Source organism: Macrotis lagotis, chromosome X (assembly GCF_037893015.1).
Source record: "Macrotis lagotis isolate mMagLag1 chromosome X, bilby.v1.9.chrom.fasta, whole genome shotgun sequence".
Classification (NCBI taxonomy): Eukaryota; Metazoa; Chordata; class Mammalia; order Peramelemorphia; family Peramelidae; genus Macrotis; species Macrotis lagotis.
This window is the reverse complement of record NC_133666.1, coordinates 522,080,417-522,096,742: the sequence shown is the minus strand read 5'-3', so window position 1 is coordinate 522,096,742 and position 16,326 is coordinate 522,080,417. Positions and strand designations below refer to the sequence as shown.

The following is a 16,326-nucleotide window of genomic DNA, read 5'->3' as shown; positions in this document are numbered from 1 at the left end:
GGAGCTTAAAGTCCAAGATAAGGTATAAAAAATAAGAATTAAGATTGCATAATTGTGACAGGGGGCAGAGTTCAGGTCTTCTAACCCTGGTTCATTGTGCTAATCATTTTCCCATTACCATCAGGGCAGTAGAGGGCTAAATAGGACATACTTCCAAGTAAGTCAAAGGTCAAATACCCCTATCATGACTTCTGGCATCTGGAATTAATGTAAATGAAATGGATCTCACCTGACAAGCTCTTGTTTCTATATAATACTTTGGGGAGCCTTAAATCTGGGTTGAGAAAGACCTCTAAGAGGTTTTTTTTTTTGAAGTCAACTTATTTTGAAGTGTATTTACTCTCTAATTCTCCTAGGACTTCTAAATTGCTGTACTTTTTTTTTTTTTTTGCATCAATAACAGCACCCTCAAGTATTGCAAACTATCCTTAAGGAGAACAGGCCTCACAAATTAGAAACAAGAGGTGGTTCCCTCAGCAACCATCATCTTTTATCCTTTTCTCTAATGTGAAAACTCTGGCGTCAGGCTGCTCACAAAACTATGTGAAAAATGTTCCACCGTTGTAGGGCTCAAATGGGTGGGAACTTGGCCAAAAGTACCAATCCACCTCTCAGCAGGGACCCTAAACCCTGAAGGGCTGGAACTGGGTCTGGTGTTAAGTCATTCAAACTCCAAGTCAGCTACTTCTAGCAATTAAGATGAAATCAAGGATTTAGTACACAGGTTAATGTTTTCACATAATCTCTGCTGCTCAGGTTTTTCCAAAAGGAAATGCCCTCCTTACCTGAGGCTTCCCTTTCCTTCCTTGGGCCTTTCTGTTTTGGCCAGAAACCTTGAGGGTCTTTCCCTTCCAGACTGATTTTTTTTTTTTTATTGACTCTGCCTCATTTCTTTCTTACTAGCCTAAATCACTGAAATGGGTAGGTATAGCTTCAGTCAAAAAGAGAGTTGTTAAAGACCTTAGTTTAAAAAGGTCAAGGTCTCCTATGGCATCTAGTTGTTCTGATTTATATCTGGCCACTGGATTCAGTTGCTCTGGAGGAGAAAGTGAGGCTGGTGACCTTGCACTGCCCTCCCTCCCTTAAATCCAATTCGCCTGCATGTCATGGTCCTCTTTGATAACGAAGGACAAACAATAACAGGACCTGGTTTGAGTAGTGAAGAAAAAACTTATTGAATAGCCCCACACAGTATCATTTTCCCTTTTAAGAATATGCCTTTAGGGGCCAGCTAGGTGGCAAATTGAATAGAGCACTGAGGACCTGGGTTCAAATGACGTCAGATACTTAATAATTGCCTAGCTGTCTGAACTTGGGCAAGTCACTTAAACGTATTGCCTTGCAAAAACTTAAAAAAAAATATGCCTTTAAAAACAACAAACAAAAAACATGCCTTTTGCAAAAACAAAGCCAAAGCTACTGCACTTTCATGACTTCATAAAAACGCCTCCTGGGCACTATCATCCACTGGTGTTCTAAGGTATCTTCCTGCTTGTCTTTCATACTCTATTTATAGCTTTCTGATCTTGGCTTTTAAAAAAGGATGATCCTCTCACAAAGCAGCTTTTGTTCAGTCTTTAAAAGTTTCTGAGAGTGTACTACACCCAAAGCTGCCAACTCAGTAATGCAACTAGAGATCCAAAGTTTGTTGTTCTCAAGTCCAGCTTTAACTGTTTGGTATTTGCCTTTAAGAAGAAAAAAAAGACCTAAAATAGCATTTGGTGAAATGTTAACTTACAGAAATGACTTCAGAAGGGAGGAGACACAGAAAAGGGGGACTGCTTTTCCTTGCCTTTGTGGCCTTTGCCTGGCACAGCGTGATTGTTGTTCCCGGTATTTAAAAATTCACTTCCTGACAAATGTCACAGAACTGCAAGCTCTCCTCTTAGCTTCCCCCATTTAAAGAATGCCTGTGGTCATCTGGTTTTTGAAAACCCCTGCATTCCAAACTCATCATTTTCCTTGTTTGTGCATTAAAAGAAACAGATGGCAAAACCCATAGGGAAAAAATACATACACAACACAACATACTACAGTTCGGCTTGATTGCTTCTGCAGCCCCTCCCCCCCAAATTCCCTCAGAACTATGCCACTTTTTTGTGGTTCATTAAGTCTTTCTCCCTACCTCACTTAAGTACAAAACCTTTTTACATTCCTCTGATCCCACAAGAAGGGAAAGGAATAAGCATTTATATATATCACTTGGACTTTACATTTATTATTTAATTTGATTCTCACATCAACCCTGAAGGATAAATGGAAACCAAGGTGGACAGGTTAAGTGACTTGCCTGGTGTCTGAGGCAGGTCTTCCCGACTCCACTCCCAGTGCCAATGTGCCATCTTGTTGTTTCAGTAAATATTGACCTTAAGAATGTAGGTGCGGGTGGGGGAAGATTTTCAGAGACAGAAAAGCTAAATTTAAATGAGATTGATTCTCATAAAAGAAATGTGAAGTCATACTTATTGGAGTCATTCTTTAGTGTAAAATACATCACATAAGCCACTTTCTCAACTCGTATGTCTCCTTGTTTTTTCTCTATTTTTTAGTTTCCTTTTCTCTTGAGTATTTACTAAATCATTCACTAAAGAAGGCTGCCTCTTTATGGCACGAAGATGGTCTTAGGTTTGTGAAGGCTCCATCAGTGGTGGAGCACAAATTCTTCCAAGTTCTGCCAAGTTGGGAAGGCTTTGTTCTAAGCCCAGCTATAGACCAGGGAGGCTAAAATTCCATGAGGATTATCTCTACAAAACTGGTCAATAGGCAATAGAATATTTTTTAGCCATGGTAATCTATTAAACTATTAAAATATAGGGAAGGAGAGGATCATCTACAATCTCATTAATGGAGGAGGCACTCACTTTTATGAAGTCACAGTTTCTTAATAAAGTATCTATATAAGTACTTATTAAAGGACTAAGGTATAAAGAATAGCAAATTGATTCAGTTCATTAACATCTCCACAAAAGGAAACATTGAGGTTCTCTTGAGATGATCTTGTTTCAATTACTTCTCTATGCTTTGGTCAAGGGATATATTTGGTGATTTCTGCCTACATGATCGCTGTTGCACCCAATCCCTAATGTGCCAACTCAACAAATGGTCAGAAAATGGGACTTTGGTACAGATATCTGATTCAACATCTCACTAGTGGAAAGTCAGATTTTAAGCCCACAACTTTTCATTATATCACACTATACAAGATAGTGTCACTTTCCAGCCTCCAGTCACAATCATCACATTGATCTGAAGGCTTTCAAAATTATTCTTCTTTATAAGGTAGAGTTTATGGAGATACACTCTTATGAGTCATATTCCTACTTCTACTCCCTTCCTTCTGTATCACAGGAGGATCAGAGATTAAGAGGTACTTTACTTACTATCCAGTACTCTGGTCAAGGGATGCATTGGATAATTTCTTTTCGACCTTGTAATGTCTCTCCTTTTGCTTCATGCCTTCTAGAGATTTTGATGCCAGCTAACAGAAGTCTTAGAAGACTGGGTCTTTGGGCAAGTATCTGACTAGTGAATTTTAGATTCTAGAATATTAAACATTCCAGAATCTTAGGAAAGTAAGAGATAGTATTAATTCAAAGTTGTTATTGTTAATCATGTCTGACTCTTTGTGATACCCTTGGAGTTTTCTTGGTAAAGATACTGAAGCAGTTTGCCATTTTCTTACCTAGCTCATTTTAATCATGAGGAAACTGAAATAAACAGGACAAATTGACTTGCCCAGAGTCACACAGCTAGTGAATGTCTGGGACCATAGATGAACTCAGGTAGATTAGTCTTCCTAATTCCAAGCCCAGTGATCTACCTACTTCACCACCTAGTTAGAGAAGTAGTTAAGTATTCAATTAAGAAGATTAGCAAGAACTAAGAGATAGAATACAATAATTTTAAGTTTAATAAGTGTAGTTGAAGACAATGGTACAGTGCCTCAGCTTTGCCACCAATGATCTGTACTACTTCAGGCAAGCTAACATCTCTGGATCTCAATTATGTGTAACTAAAATGCGAGAATTGTGTCAGATAACCTCAAAGGCTTCTTCTAAATCTATGCTCTTATGATTCTTCTATGAAATGAAGCATACATTTTCAGACCTGGATAACATACAGTTTCATTTTGATTGTTAATACTTATCTTTTATAAGTATTTGAGCTAGAATTTGAACTCGACTTCCAAACTCCATCAAGCTCTATCAGTCTATTCACTATACTAGTATAACTTTCTATTATGGTCTCTATACTTATCTACCTTCTTTTGATACTATGGAAAGTCCTGAATCATGAGCAACACCTTCTGTTTCAAAGACCATTTAATTCTTTTCTAAAGTCATAGTATATTTCTCTGTTCTCAAATGCCACATATCTGAAGAGAGTATATGACATCGAAACACAAAGATGACTCCAGACAAAGAATGTTCAGTGAATGAAAGAATTAGATTATCAAAGATTGGAAGGAGACCTTGAGAGGTCATCTAGTTCATTTTGTCTCTGACTATATTTGCTAACTGGAGAGAGGGCAGATAGAAACAATACTTCTTCCATGACATTGAAAGGGTAAAGCTAATAAGGGTAAGAATTAAGATTTTTCTTTTTCTGTTACTTTCCCAAAGCAGCAACAGTATATTCATGGTGGAATTCTCCCTTAAATATCAAAACTAACCTAGTCCATTTCATTTCATAATGAATACTTGAGAGTGTGCCTTATATGGTATCTACCTCTTAAAGTATTTTCATGGGGAGCAAGGATAGGGCTTTAAAGTTCAAGGATGAAGACGAATGATGTGATAGTAAGGTCAGAGAGGGTAACTACGGTAAGCATGAGTAATTGAATTGACCATATGTCTGACAAGTTTTATGCTAGGATTGAGAGAGAAGAAAGAAAAGGTCTATACTCCCAAAAAGTTTCCTATCTAATTGTAAAATATGTGAAGCAACTAAAGAGCCATTCAAAATAAGATCTATGCCTATCTTAGATCCTTTGGTGCCAACAGAAAGAACCAGATAGGCCATTCTACCTATGCTGTGGATTCAAGTGTGAGCTCCAGGAAAAGTTTCCTCAGTTTTCTCAGATTGATCTCAAATTCCAAAGTGAACTGGTTCTAGGTTAACAGAATCTATTATATGATGATACAATTGAAAAACATGACCCATGTACATTAGTGAGGCATTTAAGATAGAATCAATATTTAGATTACAGATTTAGAGCTAGGAGAGATCTTAGAAATCATCAAATTCATCCTCTAATTTTTCAGATGAGAAAAATTGAGGTATACAGTCTTCAACTGATTAACTCTAATCCTTCATACAGCTCTCAAAGTGATCTCTCTAAAGCATAGTTCTGACTGTGCCACTTTACTTCTCAAGAATCTCCTGGGCTTCCATTTTGCTTTTAGAATAAACTACTAATTCCTCTGTGTGGTATTTAAAGCCCTTCACAATCTGGCTCCAGTCTTTCTTTATAAACTTTTTGCTAATCAAATTTATGCTCCAACATAACACATGCAGAGTTTAACACAGTGCTTGGTACATAGTAGGTGATAAATTTTTACTTAACTGCAACCATTGGCTAATCACCATCCTTTTACACAGGTTATTCCTTATGATTGGAAGGGACTTCTTCCCCATTTTCCTTCACATTTTAGTTCAATCACTACCTGCTAAAAATTCTTTTCTAATGCCCCCAGTTAGTACTATATTCCCTTATTATTTTTATTTATTAAATGATTTATTTTGTATTTACTTATTTGTATACATTCCATTCTCCCTTCCCCTAGTGAAGCACATAGTAGGCATTAAATTAAATGTTTCTCCAAAGAATGAATCAATGATGAGAAAAGTCAGAGAGAGCCCAAGTTCAGATCTATGGGAGAATTCCAACTTGCTCTTAGTCTATGTAACAAGGCCTTATCCTTTGTTGAAGGATACTCAAGGCCAAGTCTGGGAGCAACATTGTTTCCTTTTTCTCTCTATGGAGGTTTTGTCATAAACACCTGGGTTCTTTAAAGTTTCACAGTTCAAATATGTGGGAAAATTTTTTTAAGAAAAGGAAATGGAAGCAAAACCCTCCCTTCCTTTTAAAAATACTCATTCTTGACATCTGAAGGACAAAACATGCTTTAGTTCTGATAGCCAAGTGGGTTGACTCTTCTATCACCTCTGTTCTGGTTGTTAACAAAGAGCAACAGGTGCATCATCAAGGGAAGTACTAGACTAGGGGCCACTTGCCCCACTAATGTCTTCAGCAGGCTGAAAGTGCAGGGCAAATAAATCCTATAAGCTGTCTAATTGTGGCCATTCTTCCTGTTTCTCTCTAAAATGATGGTGGTGACATTAAGAGTATATAAATAGTGACAAAAGAGCTCAAAATTGTTTGCTTCCAAATGCTACATTATTTTATGAAGACACAAAATGAAACAAACTTCCTCAAAATTAAACCAGATTAGAGTCTCCTTTCACTGATTTATTCTAAGGATGCCAAGAAGGCAGTGGGAGTTACAAGTAAAAATGACTGATGACTAGGTGTGGTCCTACAGGCACTTGGGGGTAATTTAGCTTTAAGGCTATATGCTGATATTCATATTATCATCAGCATCTCTATGACAACCAACCACACCAAAAGGGAGAAGCCCAGTAGAAAATTTATTTTTATAGGAATTAGTGATGGATATGTTTATCTAAGAAAAGGGAGAAAACCACTGCTATCCATAACTCAGTATACTTAATAACTTAGCAATTTTGTTATATGAAACTAACAAGATACTAATGAGATAAAGTAATATTCAGGTCTTTAGTAAGATACATAGGCCGGGGGAGGGGTGTTATGTGAGGTGCCAGATGCAGAATTATTCATCTCAAGGCTGTTCTCTGAGCATAATTCCCACTTACAGATGGAAAAATTGGGACAAAAAGATTAAGTCATTTGCCCTAAGGTCATAAAGCAAGCCAACTGTTATACTTCTCCCAACCTCTTGAAGAGCTATAGAGACTTTGTTGATATTGTTTTGAAATTCTGTCTCAGTCTTTCTGTCTCTCTTATTCTTTGTTGTTAGGAAGGAATATTTGAAAACAGAGGTAATATAAAAAAACAAGAGACATCAATCAAAACATTTTAATGGGCAAACTATTCTCATTATCAACTTGAAGTAGGCAAGGAAAATGATTCCTTTATGACTTTGGATCTAGTAATACCGTACTGGACATATAACTCAATATCTACTAAAATATGAGTAGCAATTGTGTAGGAGCAAAGAATAGGAAACAAAGTGGCTGCAATATTACTGGAGAATGGTTAACCAAACTAGTATGTGAATATAATATTATCATGTAGTAAGAAATGATAAATGTAAATTCAAAGAAACATGGACATATTTGTATGCACTTATACATGGAGAGGTTTTAGAAAGGTCAAACATAGATAGGGCTTCAGTTTTTTCATCTATAAAAGAATGGGAGTGAACTAGATGACTCAGTTCTAGACTCTGGAAGCAGCTCTGAACTCTCAACTCTATTTACCCATACTATAACCATATCTTTATCTTTTTTTCCCATTGTCCCCATGCCTCTCTTTTGTACTTTGCCCATTCCTTTTTTCTCCTTAACCTTCCTTCACACACTATGCCATCTTATTCTTTCCTTAATCCTTTAAAATAGACACTAAGAAAAAAATGCCAAAAGATCTTAAAAATATACATTTGAGGACCCTCTGTGTTTGATGGAAAATACCCATTTCTGTATTATCTGTTAATTCTCTGTATTTAGTCATGACCAAAATGGATTATATTAACTGAATATTACATAATTAAAGTTCATGTAATATTTTGTTTATATTCTTTGAGCTACTTCCTCAAATCCTGACCCTGGTGGATATTTATTCATTTCAAAGAAAAAGAAAAATGTCTGGTAAGAACTTCTGGATATTCTGATCAAGGACCTAATGTATGTAAATGTATACAGTAGATGTTCAGAAAACATATTTGATAAAAATGAATAGATCACACCCAGGGATTAAAAACCACGAATATGTATATTGGGGGCATCCCAACCACTTCTTGGCAAGGAAACTAAACTCTTTCCAGAATGGAGATAGGCAAGTCATCTGTGACAGCCTTAGAAAGCTGTCTAGGGTATTCAGGAGTTGAATAGTTTGCCCACTGTCACAAAACTAGTATACATCAGAAGCGGAATTTGATTAGGTTTTCTTCACTCCAAGGTTAATTATCACACTCTAGTCCCTTACTACAAATAGTCATGTAGATCATCCAGATCTCAAATTGTAATTTCCATTAATCATCACAGTTCTATTTGTACTCTTTTCAGCATATATAGAATATAAAATTAGGTCCTTTCTGATAGACTTGATTGTCACTTTCAGGGTTTTATGCATCCATGAGATTGCATTCAGGTCGCCCACAATGCCTTTCTGAAAGGTTTTATTTTCCTTTTAAGATGATTGACCACTCTGACCATCTTTATTAGGTCTTATAGTTACGTCTTTGTCTTTATACTCATGAAACAAAGGATGTTATCCCTTTAACTAAAATCCTGCAAACAATGCTATGACCTGCCCACTGGAATTTAAAAGTTTCTCTCCTGAAATTGTAGCATTTCAGAGGTTTTCATGTTGAAAGTCCAAGATTACTAGTTACTTTTCTATGGCCAGAAAAGAAAGCCACATATTGCCTCTGCTGGATTTATTAATTCTCTATAAATTCTTCCTGCCCAGGCTGGGTGTAGCAGTGAGCTCATTTATTTACTCACTTAGCAACAATCTAATGAAAAGTGAGTCTGGCCATGCACCATAGCCACGATTAACTTCTCTCAAATACTAGGCATTGTGCTTGGGGTAACATTTTTTTTCATTTAGAAAAGGGGGGAATGAGTCCCCCCCCTTCAAAGACACTTTGAAGTTTGAATGAAAGCTACAACTTAGCCTTATGCTGACCACGTCGAAATAGCTGTCTCTTTCTTGTCCCAAATGAGGCACAAGTCACAAGTGAGAGCTGGGAAGCCAAGGGTGTCATTCTTTAGCATGACACATTGTTTGCAGTATTCCCATCCATGGTGGGGAATACTCTTTGGAAACAGTGGCCTGATTGTTGAGCCTCCACCATGGTCCTCCTTTGCTTTCAGCAAGTTCTTTATACAATCCGAGCTAGAGCAATATTTTCTTATGGGGTGACCAAACTCCAAAGAGCAGTCTGAAACTCTTCAGAGAAAGAACCAGACCCAGTTGTTTTTAGTTAAGCAGAAAAAGAAAAAAGAAAAAAAGCCTTTTGCCTTTTTCGGAGACAAAGAAGAGGATGGGATTCTCTTGTCCTTGTAACAGAGGGTAGGCAGAGCTATTTTTTTTGTCCCATTTCTCTGGGATGTACTTTGAGGAAATGTTAAAAGGCACAAATATGTGGGTTCTTTTTGATACCCAAATAAGTTTAACAGAATAAGCCCCCTTTTTAGCAGACAACTAAAGTAGGCTTAAATTTTTTTTGTTTTAATCTCAGATGAAAAAATAATGCAATTAAATAAGCCCCTGCCTCAAACGCAGCCTGGTAGAAGGGGAAAGGTGTGAGAAGTTGAAGATTTTTGGAACACAATTCTTTCTGATATTGTTTCTATCTAAACAGGAGAGCTTCTCACAGTTTAATTGGAAGCAAAGACATGGATTCACTTGGGGAACTGACTAACATGTCCAGAGTCTGTGCCAGACCCTTCAGGGTGCTTCTGCAACTGCCACAACCATTATGTAGCTTTCCTTAGAAAAAAACAGATCAACAATGCAGCAATGAGGGCTAAAGACATTCCAAGGGCATGGGGAGAGGTGCATTGATGCAGTGGAGGAAACTCAGCAGAAAAAAAAGTTCTTCCTCCCCCCCCCCCGCCCCCCCACCCCGGTTTCTCTCTCCCTGAGATCCCAGTGTGACAGTCCTTCTTAGCTCTCAGTGACAAAGCACAGATAAGAGACTTTTTCTAAATTACACCGACACAGGTCTAACAAATTTTAATTCTCTATGGCATTTGATACTGTAACCTAAGCCTTTCTCTTCAGATTATTCTGCTTTGGAAAGAGATACTAGAATAGGGAAAGAATCAATGGAAAGAAAAGTTTGGGAAGTTTTGTCAGTACTGTCTATTCAATGGGTCACTTTATTTTTATGAAAATTTATTTGATTCTTATAACTTCAGTTTGGTGAACTCATGTTATTTCTTTTTTGAAAGAATGTCCTACAATTCTATGTCTTAAAACTGGAATAGAAGCAAAGTAAAGGGCTAAGGGATCATATGTCCACTCAGTAGACAAACAGGGAACAAGATTCTCGCAGCACACTAAAATATGTAACCTCAATCCCCATAGAACTATTCTAACAATACTAGCAGATTCCCTCAATCACTGTATAATTATTGGTCTTTTTAAGATTTTTTCCCTACTTTTGATTTCCCTATATGAGGAGGCAGTGGCAAAAGCACTTGCTTTGGAGTGAAAGGATCTGTGTTCAAATCCATCTCAATCATTCATTACCTGTGTGACCATGAACATGTCAACTAACCTGTCTGTATCTCAGATTCCTCCTCTATAAAAAGAGGGGGTTGGATTAGGTGACCTTTGAGATTCTAGGTCTATGATGCTATGGATTCCAGCCCACAAAAAGTAGCCCCATGATCTTGCCTTAACATAGCTAAGCTTAAAGCTTCCCATCATTTCTTGGGCACTCCCTAGGATCAAAATGATTTCATAGGATCTTACCCTAGTGCATTGTTACCTCTCAAGGCTATGTAAATTCATTTGTTATGACTTGCAAATATTTGGGGAAAAAAGAGGTACATCTATGTGAAGGAAAAAGCCAATATAGCGATGATCTTGAGGGTTGGGGGTTCCAAAATGAGCATAATAGCACCATTTTGGGCTTCACAGAGATTTTCTGATCACTTTATTGAATGAAATTAGGTGCTGTAGCAGCATTTCAATATGTCCCTGCTTCTACAAAAGATCTTGTTCTTTGGAGTCAGAGAAAATGGGTGCAAATTTTCATTCTGAAATTTACCATCAAGTAGTCTGAAGACAGAGAAGGCCCTCAGATAGATCCTTGTACCCCCACATGGCTTGAACTGAGAAGAAACCCCCCATCCCCAAAGGCCAATGAATGAATATTTTACGTTCATTCATGTACAATTTGTACACTGATATTCAGTATCTCCAGGTCCCAGCTCTTTCTTTTCGGGAAAGATGGGCAGCATAGTGGATAGAGAAGAGAAGAGTTCAAATTCAAACTCAAACACTCAGTAACTAAGTGACCCTGGGCAAGTTAGTTAACTTGTTTGCATCAATTTCCTTGTTTATAAAATAGGAATCATAACATTACCCACCTACTGTCGCCACTATGAAGTCAAATGAGATATTTGAAATATAGTAGGTGCTATATAAATTCTAGGTATTATATCACTACAACTGCTGCTGAAAAATGAAAGGTGACTCAAAAACATTTATAGGTCATTCCTACATTATTTCTATTAACTAATGAAATTCAACAAATATTTACTAAGCATTGATTCTGAATAAGGTATACATATGTCTAAGGTTATGAAGGAATAAAAGAGGACACCCAGGTGCTGAGTTATCTCAAGGATTACACAATCAATTAGGGGAGGGTTTGAAAACAAATGAAGTCTTCTGGCAGAAGAGCCTCATTCAAAGATTTGAGGAAACTAGCTACATAAAACTAAATAGATAAACTGGGTTCCTTACAAAAGGATTTTTGACTTTCCAAATGAATTCACCACAGGAATCTTTTAAACACAATTAAGATACAATTTGGTTTACAAAGATTGAGTTACACGACTTTTCAGGAAGAGAGAGAGGGAGGGGGAGAGAGAGAGAGAGAGAGAGAGAGAGAGAGAGAGAGAGAGAGGTGTGTGTGTGTGTGTGTGTGTGTGTGTGTGTGTGTGTGTGTGTGTGTGTGTGTGTGACAACAACACTCAACATTGAGGTTATGGCCAGCACACCTCTTTAGAAATGTACTTGACTACGCCCTGCTGGCACTATTATATTTAATTATTATACTTTTTGGTAATATGATTACATTGTAGTCATAAATAAATATTAATTTCTATATATAGCCCTTAATAAGTTTTTATTAGGCAATGAAGCCAGAAGAATTAAAAGGTTGGACACCCATGCTTTAGAGTTTAATCTGCATTGTTAATATTTTCTTCATTATTTTCTTAAGTCTCAACAATCAACAAAACAATAAAGCAAGGCCAAATTTGTAGCCATTCCAGATTTTCAAGATGTAAATGCTCACATTGAAAACTTAACACACACTCCTGACTAAATCTAACTTTACCTTCCACATTCAACCACTAAATGTTATGAAAGGAAGAACCAAATACCTGGCCTATATGAACCCAAGTATTGGAATTTTGTCCATGCTTTAAACTTTTTGGGAAAACCTAAGGTCAGGTCCTAATTCTGCTGTGTGGCTTTAGGCAAGTCTCTTAATCACTTACTCTGAGTCAGTTTTGGAGTATGTAAAATGATGATAACATTCAAACTAGCCACCTGAAAGGGGATTTGTGATAATCAAATGAGGTAATGTACATACAATACCATATGAGCATAAATATTGTGTGAGTATTAGGTATTATGGTGATTATATTGTAAACACTCTAGAAAAATTATTATTTAGTGGATAATTTTATTAAAAAGAGAATGACTTTGCTTTTGTGGGGTGAGATATTAGTTATTAAAATAGTCTCAAAATATGCATTATCTGTAGTCTAAGGGATTTGTAACAAATTGGGTTTGAAGTCTCTGGCATTGACTCTAGTCAGACAAAAAGCTTCTTTGTTAATGAGCGGAGGTATTACAGTTCACTTCTGTTGGTGTGGGTGACTCAAGGCTAAGGAAGAATACTCCCCATTTTTAATGTCAGGGAATGAAGCCTGGAAACTCAAGGGGTCACAACCTCTATTTGGGGGTAACTTTCCAAATTTGTTTGAGCTTAGGGGTTTGGATGAAGGACCCCTTTCCCTCTAGTTTAAGGAAATGTGAGTAGAAAAATTTCTCACTTAAGTTAGCATTATGTTTTAATCAAGTTTCCTGTTCCACCTTGATTTTTTATAAGCAAAGTTGTAGAAGATGCCTTTCAAAAATCTCTCATATGCTAGTGGGAGGCATTTTTGTACTTTGGTTCACCTTTTATGTTAGGAGCACATTTTGATTGCTTTAAAGAAAAGGTAAAAGGAGAAAACATGATTTCTCAGTGGTCACAACATCTAATCAGGAAAGCCCTCTTCCCATCAGCTAGACACCAGATCTGGCAACATTTGCTGGGGATTCCTTTCTCTAAGTGTAACTCATAATGACTCAATGTCCAAGAAGGTGCAGACATTCCTGGCTAAACTGTTTTTTTGGAACCAAAGATTACCTTTCAGGTATGGAGGGAAAGACATGATTATAATCCATGAATCACATCCTGCTAATCTCAGACTCTTTCCTACTTTGGGCAATTGGAAGAGGGCCTTAGGGATGATGTAATGTAATCCTAATGAATGTAGCCAGGCCCTTTCCTAAATGCCCAGCCAAAAATAGGACCCACCTCACCTTTGTGCAAAGGTTTGGGGTGAGGGGAAGAGTCATCAATATGACTTAATGGCTACAAATGCTTTAATGAAATAGGTTGTCTAAGTAAAAGTCAAAAATACAGTGTATAAATAGTCTCAATGGTTCCAGAATTAAATGTCATGATTTCAGTTTGCCTTATTAATCCTTTCTTTTCATGAAAAGATACTGTAAATTGAGTTCAGGGTCTTCAGAGGAAAAACATAGACTCTTGCCCTCTTATGATTATCTCATACATCAGAAAAACCTATGAGTCCACAGGTAGATCTTATATCTCCTTACCCTCTGAAACTCATTTGCTGTGCATACCCACAGGGTAGAGAATATAGGAAGAGTTATTTTTAAAGGCTCTTTGAACTATCAAAGTTGTCTTGTAAAATTCTGAGTCAAGGCAAGAATAGGTTACACTATGAAAGTCAAATGTATGATGCTAGGTAGCATGGGGCAGGGCAGTCCCTGATGGAATCTTAGTATTTATCTAAGATCATCTTACTTTCTCTTGAGGTATATTACATCTATTCTATGTTTACTTAGTATGTTCTGATTTATATATGCCACCTCCCTACTTCCACCCCCCCCCCCAATTAAAATGTGAGCTTTGTGGCCCTGCTGATGGAGCACTGACCTTGGAGTCAGGAGGACCTGAGTTCAAATGTGTCCTCAGGCACTTAATACTTAGTTGTGTGACCTTGGGCAAGTCACTTAATCCTATTGCCGCCTTGCCCCAACAAAATATAAACTCTACTAGCTCAGGGGTTGTTATTGCCTTTTTTTTGGATCCTTAGGCTTAACTCATTTCCTAAAACATTAGTAAGTAGCTACTAAATGTTTGCTTATTGAGGAACTATCTTTACCCCTGTAGGTTTGGTATAAACCAAAGCCAGCACCAGTGAAAAAGAAAGTGTCATGATAGAAAAATGAGTAAAAAGATACTTGACCTTGCTTCCCAGGATCCAATTATGGCTTAAAGAACCTGATCTTTGTGATAAAGGATGCTCCCAAAGGATCTTTAAGGCAGTATGATATAATAGGAAATAGCTCTAAACTGAGAATTAGGAGATGTATATTCTAAAACAACTCTGACAAGTCCCATTGGATGGACAAGTCATTTAAAAATTTGTTTTTATAGTTATAATTTGTAAAATGATGGTATTGGAATAAGGACCTTTTAGATTCACTATGTCTACAATAGACTATGATTCTACACATAAAATCATTATGGTACTTAACAGCAGAATCATGTCCTCATTAGGAATGTTATACAGGCTCTTTAATGATGACATATATCCCTATGGATTATTAAGAAGTAAGGAGAATGAGCTCAAAACTGACTTTATGGAGAGAGGGAAAAATTGGTTGCTTTTCTTTGTGGTAGAAAGGGTATTTGTTTTTCTAAATGCTGATTTAATAAGCAATGAATGGAAGTTGATGTGTCTATAGAGGGTGGGGTTCAGGGCTGGAATTCCCCTGTTAAAACTAAATAAAGGATTGATAATAAGCAGACTGCAAACACTGTCTATTAAAAAAGTGACTCATTAACAGAAAAAAATCATGCGGGCTAAAGGTTCTGAAGTCTAGAAATACAGTAGAGTTCTTTAACTCTAGAAAATCCCAAAACACCCTCAGATTGACATATACAGGCTTAACATACTTCTCAACATTGAGGTTTTTTGTTTTTCTTTTTCTAGGACAAAATCCTATTTTTCTTGTCCTTTGTCTCAAAAGAACTGTTAGGGCCAACACCATACAATAACAGGATTACAAACTTTTCACTCATCCTTATTTTACAGATGAGAAAACTAAAGTATTGAATGTAAAAAACTTGTCTGAAACCACTCAAAAAAAGATAGTGGTGGTGGTGAGGCGAAGAGAAACAAGAAAAAAAAACCTTGCTTGTACACTGGGTTTGCCTCCTTAGGACATCTACTTAAGTCATTTGTATGGTTCCCCACCCATTAAAAAGATACTGAGTCATAAACCCACACATAGGGAGATGACAACAAGAATTTTAGATCAGTTGCAGCTAAATAATCCAAACTTCTCCCTGAGGGAAGGTAGCTCCTCCTATGTGTGCATATGTGTAGGGTAGGGTGAGATGGTGGGGGGGAGGCCTGAAAAATCTCAGGCCAGAGGAGCTAGAGTCACAAAAAGAAGACAGACTGATGGCTAACACTATTGGAAGAAACAGGCTTGGATATATGAGAGCCCAAAACTAGAGCTTGTTTTATTTGGCTACTGGCCTTCCCATTCTGCAACTCAGAGCCTTGCAGCCTAGAGTGGCAGAGGCTCATCTGCTCCTTTGCTAATAGTGGAGCTAGAGAGACTGTCACTACCTTCACAAGGAAGAGCTGTTTTAGTCACCCATCATGCCATTTTGGAAAGGGATGGTCCCCTGTCTTGTGATGAATATAAGGATACACTAGGCTTTTAGAATCAAGGAATGAATGAATGAATTAAGCCATAATATGTGCCAAGCTCTGAAGATGCAAAGAAAAAACTGCTTGCTTTCAAGGAGCTTATAGTCTAATAGGGAGAGACAACACATATGAAGGCGAATAAAATTAATAGGATCATCCTAGGACAGCCTACATTGCTAGAGAAAGGAATACTCAAAGTAAGGCCAAAGATCATTTTATTCCATTTCCACTTCCTCTACTTTTATGTAATGAATGCAAAGTAAATGAGAAAAGCTCTCTAAAGTT

General features: G+C 37.2%; 1 protein-coding gene across 3 annotated transcripts in view; it reads right to left on the bottom strand.

Annotated features, from left to right (window-relative positions):
* The window catches only part of NEDD9 (neural precursor cell expressed, developmentally down-regulated 9), a 229,980-nt gene that overhangs the window by 13,767 nt on the left and 199,887 nt on the right, over positions 1–16,326 (bottom strand). The gene's annotated exons all lie outside the window — the stretch shown is intronic.